This window comes from Saccopteryx leptura, chromosome 3 (assembly GCF_036850995.1).
Source record: "Saccopteryx leptura isolate mSacLep1 chromosome 3, mSacLep1_pri_phased_curated, whole genome shotgun sequence".
In the NCBI taxonomy this organism is placed as follows: domain Eukaryota; kingdom Metazoa; phylum Chordata; class Mammalia; order Chiroptera; family Emballonuridae; genus Saccopteryx; species Saccopteryx leptura.
Genome location: NC_089505.1, coordinates 47799808 through 47806712, shown reverse-complemented (window position 1 = coordinate 47806712; position 6905 = coordinate 47799808). Strand labels below are relative to the sequence as shown.

Genomic DNA, 6905 nt, shown 5'->3' with positions numbered 1-6905 from the left:
TTGATATATTGTTATTTATTGCCATTTTATTCTTGAAACCTGTATTCCTCTTTTGCTATATTCTTTTCCCCGTTTTGGTCTGTTTTCAACAGGCTCCTTAACATTTCTTGCAACATTGGTTTGGTTATAATGAATTTCTTGAGTTGTTTTTTTTTTTTTTGTCTAGGAAACTTTTTATTTCTCTTTCAATTTTAAACGATAACCTTGCTGGATAAAGAAGTCTTGATTATAGGCTCTTGTTCTGCATTACTTTGCATATTTCTTGCTATTCTCTTCTGGCCTCTAGTGTTTCTGTTGAGAAGTCTGATGTCATCCTTATGGGGGCTCCTTTGTAGGTGATAACCATTTTTCTCTAGCAGTTTTTAATATTTTCTCTTTATCACTTAGCTTTGGTATTTTAATTATGATATGGCTTGGTGTAGATTTCTTTGGGTTTCTCTTTAATGGAGTTTTCTGTGCTTCTTGAACTTGTGTGATTTTTTCCTGCATCAATTTAGGGAAGTTTTCAACTTGATTTGATTGAACAAAGTCTCTATCCCTTGTTTTTTTTCTTCTTCTTCAGGAAGATGTGGATGGTATTTCTCTTCATGTTGTCACAGAGCTCTCTTAGAGTTTCCTCAGACTTTTTGAGTCTCTTTTCTTTTTGCTGCTCTGCTTTCACTTATGTTGTCTTCTAACTTGCTGATTCATTCCTCAGCTTCATCCATCCTGCTTTTAATTCCTTCCATTGTGGTCTTCATTTCTGATATTGTATTTGTCATTTCTGACTCATTCTTTTTTATTATTTCAATGTCCTTTTGTATACTTGCTATGTATTTATTTAGTTGTTCATTATGCCCATCTTTAAGCATCCTAACAATCATTATTTTAAACTCTGTATCTGGTAATTTGGTTATATCTGATTCATTCAAGTTTTTTTCTGGGGATTTCTCTTGATTCATTTGGGTTGCATTTCTCTGCCTTCCCATTCTGTCTGTGTATAAGTAGTTTGTGGCCAATGGAATCCAATGGCTGAGGCCTCTGTGTTCCCTAGGTGTTGTATGTCTGCAGGCTCAACACCTCCTCTGCTGCTGCCTTGGGCATTCAGGTATGGGCATTGCTGGCACTGGCCGCTGTAGCTGTCCCTGTGGTTTCTGCCTCTCCTCCACAGGAGGGGCTCTATTCACTTGCCCCGGTCTACAAGCCTTGGCCTTTGCCCTGCCCCCAATGGTGGGGCTGCATGCTGCACTCAGGGCCACAAGCCTTGGCACCTCAGGGTGGGGTGAGCACCTTTGCTCAGCCGCGGATCTCCGCCTATTCCTGAGCTTTCGCCCCACTCCCGTGAGTAGAGCTTCGCTCTCATGTAGGGCTGCAAACCCCAGCTCCACGAGCTGGGCTGGACTGCATGCCTGTGCTCCGCTGTGGGTCTCCATCAGTTCCCGGGCTTTCACCCTGCCCCCGCTGGTGGAGCTGTGCTCACATGTTGGACCACAAGCCTCAGCTATGCGGGCAGGTGGGGGCTGTGTGTTGGCACTCAGCCATAGGTCTCTGCAGTTCCCAGGCTTTTGCCTTTCCCTTGTGGGTGGGATTGTAGGCAAGCTCTCAGCCAGCCGGACCGCTTTTGTGCATACCTTCTGTCCCTGCTAGGCAAGACTGAGCTGACGCCGGGCCTCAGTCATGGCTGGCCCAGCTTTCGCCCCCGCTGACTGGACCGTGTTTCCTTGTCCCACCATAGCCCGCCCTCCAGAGAGCCTTTACCAGTGTGGGTGGGGGTGCTGCAGCTCAGACTCTAGCACTAAATACTCTATTCCTTAAGGCTCCCTCCTTCTAAGCGACTCTGCTCTGAGTGTCATGGAAGAGCTTGTTTTGCTGGTGTCCTGCTTCCCTTTGCTGGTATTGCTGGTTTGAGGGGAAATATTCATTTCAGATTTGGGGTGTAAATCAGCCCAGGGGTTAGGGTGGCTCTCCCTCAAAGTGTTTCTGCCTGTGCCTCCTAGATTACAATTTCTTCCTGCTACTTCAGTCCTCTCCTCTCTTCCTGTCCCCTGAATTTTCGGGTGAGTGGTTGTGAGAGAGGTTTTCTGCATGGGCCCTTTAAGAAGAATCCTGTGTATGTAAAATCTCTTTTTCACAAACAGTATCCTTACTTGTTTTGCAGCTAAATACTGTCCATATGCTTGTTCTAGGCTCTAGGCCTACAGTCTGGGGCTTTGTTCCTGGGGCCCGAGACCCTCCCTTCTCCGCTAAACTCTCTTCCCACCACACGAGCCTCTCCAGGCTGCCGTTTGCTTCCGGGAGCTAGGCAGCCCTGTGTTTCTGCTTTTCCTACCCGTCTCAGTGTGGCTTCTTCAGTGTTCCTTGGTTAAAGTCCTCTTAGTTTAGTGCAAAATTGGTTTTACCAGATGATAGTTCTTACAATTAAGTTGTAATCCACTTTGGTTTTGGGGTGGAAGTTGGTACATCCACCTACTCCATTGTCATCTTGCCCTTCTCAATTTCTTTTAGTCTTTCAAGGTTTCCTGTGCTTCAGAAGCCTGATCCACTGTGCCTTACCTATATATTTTGTTTGTTTTTTTGTTTGTTAATTCTTCATTGGATCCTAAACAGAAATAATTTTTGTTATTTCCTAATAAAGCAGGTTCCCTCTGCTATATTTCAGAACTTGCACCACACTAGTTTTTCTGAGATTCTCAAACTTCACCTAGATTTTTCAACCTCATTCTCATTTCTGCATAAAGAGACCTTGGGAGTGGCAGTTCCTTGATTTTTGTGTTCCTCTACAATGCCTTTTAAAGTTCCAAACCTACAGGTGACATGTTCTCTGGAATAACTGATTTTCATACCAACTTTGTAATTTTTTTATTAATAGTTGTATTTTTAAAATTAATTTTCTAATTTTTTTTTAATTCATTTAAAAATTTTTATTAACGGAGCTGGTCTCCATGAGCCCCAGCCTCTCCTTCTCCTTGGTAACCATGTTTTGGAACAGGATAACTCTGTTTTTGTGAGGAATGACATGAGGGATGTACTGCAGGATCAGCTGGGCACATTTTCTGTCCTTGTCCAGTTCTTGAAAGAGCACACTAGGTTTGAGATCCTTCTGCAACCAGTGGTCCTCAGGGGCGAAGTGGTGCCGACAGTCGCGCTCATACAGCACCATCAGCCAGCCGTGGATGGACTGGAACAGCTCCAGGGTCTCGCCCTTGGCATTCTCTATGATTCCATCCCAGATCATCTTAAACATGAAGGAGTTCAGGAAAAAGGAGATGGTGACCAGCTCTTCCAGTTTGAATGAAATTTGTTCTTTATAAACTTCAATGTCATCAAGGATCGTGGTGAGGTGCCAGGAACAGTCACAGAACAGTGTCAGCATGGCCAAGAGCTGCTTAGACTCCTCAGTGTCATTGTTGAGGCACTCCAAGAAGGGCTTTAACTCTCCGTGGGGCCCCAGCTCACAGATAAATGCCCACAGTTTGGGCAGCAGGTCATCAAGGTGAGACCTGTGAGTATCTGCAGCCAGATCTGGGTCAGAGTGGTCAGCGAGGTCTGATAGAGGACACAGATGTTGCAAACCTTCTGTACCTCCACAGAGTCAATGCGTTTACCCCCCATGGGCTTGAGAATGTTCCACACTGACGCAGACTTCTGAAATGCCCGCTTCAGGAGATTCTTCGTGGGAAGCACATTCTGGGGGGAAGCTGGCTGCACATGGGCCTCCAGATCCTGGTTCCCCAGCAGCTTCTTGCTCAGGATGTCACTGAAGAAGGTTGGGATCAGAGGCACCCCCCACAGGACCTGCAGCTGTTTGGTGATTAAAGGCATGGATTTGTTAAGGCCATAGTCCACAGATTGGGAGAACCAGCCCAGGACAGGGTGCCAGTAGGTCAGGTTGGACTTCTTCTGGGACACATACTTCTGACAGTAGCACAGCATCTGGGTGAGCAAACTCACGAAGCCATCCCTCCTCTAACACTCGGGGGCTGAGGGAGCCCAAGCGCAGGAAGTTGCCCATCAGACAAAGCATATGGCATCCTTCTAAACTTTCACAGGCATCACGGCATCAATCCTTATCTCTTAAAAAGGTGATGAATTTATGAAGCATGTCATGAGATTCTAAGATGGTGAGGTGCTCAGGGGTTACCACGCCGAGATGAGTCACGAAAGCAGACACAGACATGATGTGGATGAGGAACCGCCGAAGCAGATTGTCTGAAAACTGTGCAGCAATCACAGCACACAGCGCCAGCGAGAAGGCCGCAGAGTGTCCCTGGACAGACAGGGTCGGGACCACGCCAGGCCGTGGGTCAGCAGTGCCTGCAGCACAGAATAAAGTCCATGCTGGTTGAGATGTCCCATATTTGCGCAAATGTGGTTCATGGCTGGTCGGATACTCTCACCTTTTCCCTGGAGAATTTTCCACGTTGAAGTGTCTGTGAAGATGGCAAGCATCGTGAGGTACAGGGTGACCAGTTTGGAGTCTTGTAAGATTTCAGGCTTGAGCTGCTCAAGAAACTCGCAGCAATACCACAGAATGCCCTTGATCTATTTAATCCATAAGAGGGTGAGATCCTTGGAGAGAACCAGGGACACATACCACACCTTGGGTTCATTCTCAGCATCCATGCTGCTCAGGATACAGCCACACACTTTTCAAATTTCTCTTGTCCTCTTTAATTCTGGACAAGAACAGCAGTTTCCTGGCAATCTTAAAAATACAAAGTGTACTTCTTTTACTGGACCCAGAGTCATCTGCTTTAAAAAACTCATCGATCTCTCTCTGGATCTCTCTCTGCAGCCGGCTCCGACAGAAAACTCCGGACGTGGGCTTGAATCCAGACAGCGGCCCGCTCCAGCTCCTTCTGCACAAGTCTTTCCTCTCAGGCCTGACAGGCTCTGTCAATGAACCAGGCTCTCGAGGTCTGAGAAACGGTGAACATGTTTACAAACTTGCACAAACCCTGAGGACCTGCCTGTGTCGCGGAAATGCCACGTAATCATTAGTGATCTTGCAGAGGACTCGCAGCCAAGGCAGTTTCTCACTTCCGAGGGGCTTGCCTGCTCTTTATCTGCTCGAAGCCCCCGTGCTCGGGATCGGAGCTGCGCGGGTACTATCTCCTCAGCCCAATACCCCTGAGCTACGCCGGACCCAGAGCAGCGGCCGAGACTCCATCTTGCCTCGGGATGTTCTTTCTCAAAGCTCCGGGGGGAAACAATGATCCAGTTCTGGTCAATGACAGTTCTGTAGAGCTTCTCCGCCCCAGGAACGACAACCTCCGAGAATCTTTTCCTCCTTTCTGGAAGCGGAAAAAGTGGAGCATTCAGAAGTGGGATAAATGCCTGATCCATCAGAGAGGAGGTGCAATCCAGTCCAACCCAGCATGCTGGAAGGAATGTGGCCAATGTTTAGGAGTACAACCGATTCTTTAGGAAGGCGCCCTCTGCGGAGCGGAAGGGGGGTACAGACAATTTCCTAAATTCTTAAGGAATAATACATTTAATACTTAATATGTTCCTGGCAATGAGATATGGTCAGGTTTCATGACCTCTCTGGACCAGTCAGTTGTATCTACAGAAACAGCAGTGTCCCAAGGTTAAGAATGGAGACAATCTCCAGGAGAAGAAAAGAGTTAAACAAACAGTCCTGTAAATGTCTCATACAGTTTTCCCATGACCTAATCAACAAAATGTGTCATCGCTTATTTTTATTTATTATTTCTCTTGATTCATTTTGTTCTGTTAACCTTGGATGATTAGATTAATAATTAAAAGTAGAGACAGGGTCATGGCATTTCTATGTTCTTAACATCGTCGTTTTGCTTTCTTGTCTCCCTCTATATACTCTCTGGAACATCTCAGCAGCTCACATGATCTGATTCAGATTTGTTTCCCAAATCGAAACTTCCAGCACAAATGTCTCCCAGGTCATAGGTACATACTTTCTGATGTTCCCTTGCTTGCTTCATCCATCTAGCCCCCAAATTCTATTTGATAAAAAATCTCTCTTCCCACTCTCATCCCTAACCTCATTCCCTGTGCTTTAGTAAACATTTAATTATCTCTATATCTGTACTATTGCAGTGGTTTAAGAATTAATGCCCCTGTTTCTGGTCTTGTGCATGTCTACTTCATCTTATACATTTAGATATCTTTTACCAAAACAGAAATGACCATACTGGTCTCTACTTAAATTGGTCAATATAGGCTAAAATTCAAATTTCCTAAGTCCACTACAATTTCATCTTCAAATATCCCTCTGGTCTTGATAGATACTCTGATCTTCTTTATAACTGTCACTCTAGCCAAGCTGCATGTGGTAGTCCCAATATATAAAGTGTCTCTGCTGTTGATATACTGATCTCTTTTTTTGAGGATATTTCCTGCTCTTTTTCTTTCTGATGAGAGGAATAAATAGTTTAAAGACTATGATCTCCCATTAAGAGCTATAAAATAATGTTTCAAATATAATGACATATAATATTATCTTATATAAAATTGAAGCTGTTATTATATCCATTTTAGTATTGTAGAGATTGAAATTTATGGAGGTTAGGTAACTTACCTAAGGTCAGAAGCTGGGAGCATGTCAGAGCTGATATCTATAATAAAAGAAATGTACATTGTTATTGCTGAAGGACTTGTCCACATTAATTTGATGTGAAATGTTAAGAATTTAAAGTGAACAGCATAACCCCCAAATAAATGTAAAAAATGAATATAAACTAAATGCAAGAAATTATTGGGCCTGACCTGTGGTGACGCAGTGGATAAAGTGTCAACCTGGAAATGCTGAGGTCGCTGGTTCGAAACCCTGGGCTTGCCTGGTCAAGGCACATATGGAAGTTGATGCTTCCTGCTCCTCCCTACTCTCTCTCTTTCTCTCTCTCTGTCTCCTCTCTAAAATGAATAAATAAATAATATAAAAATGC

General features: G+C 44.7%; 1 pseudogene; it reads right to left on the bottom strand.

The window, feature by feature from the left end:
• Nucleotides 1-1052: 1052 nt before the first annotated feature.
• On the bottom strand, nt 1053-5142 carry LOC136398152 (ubiquitin-protein ligase E3B pseudogene; annotated as a pseudogene).
• Nucleotides 5143-6905: the final 1763 nt, after the last annotated feature.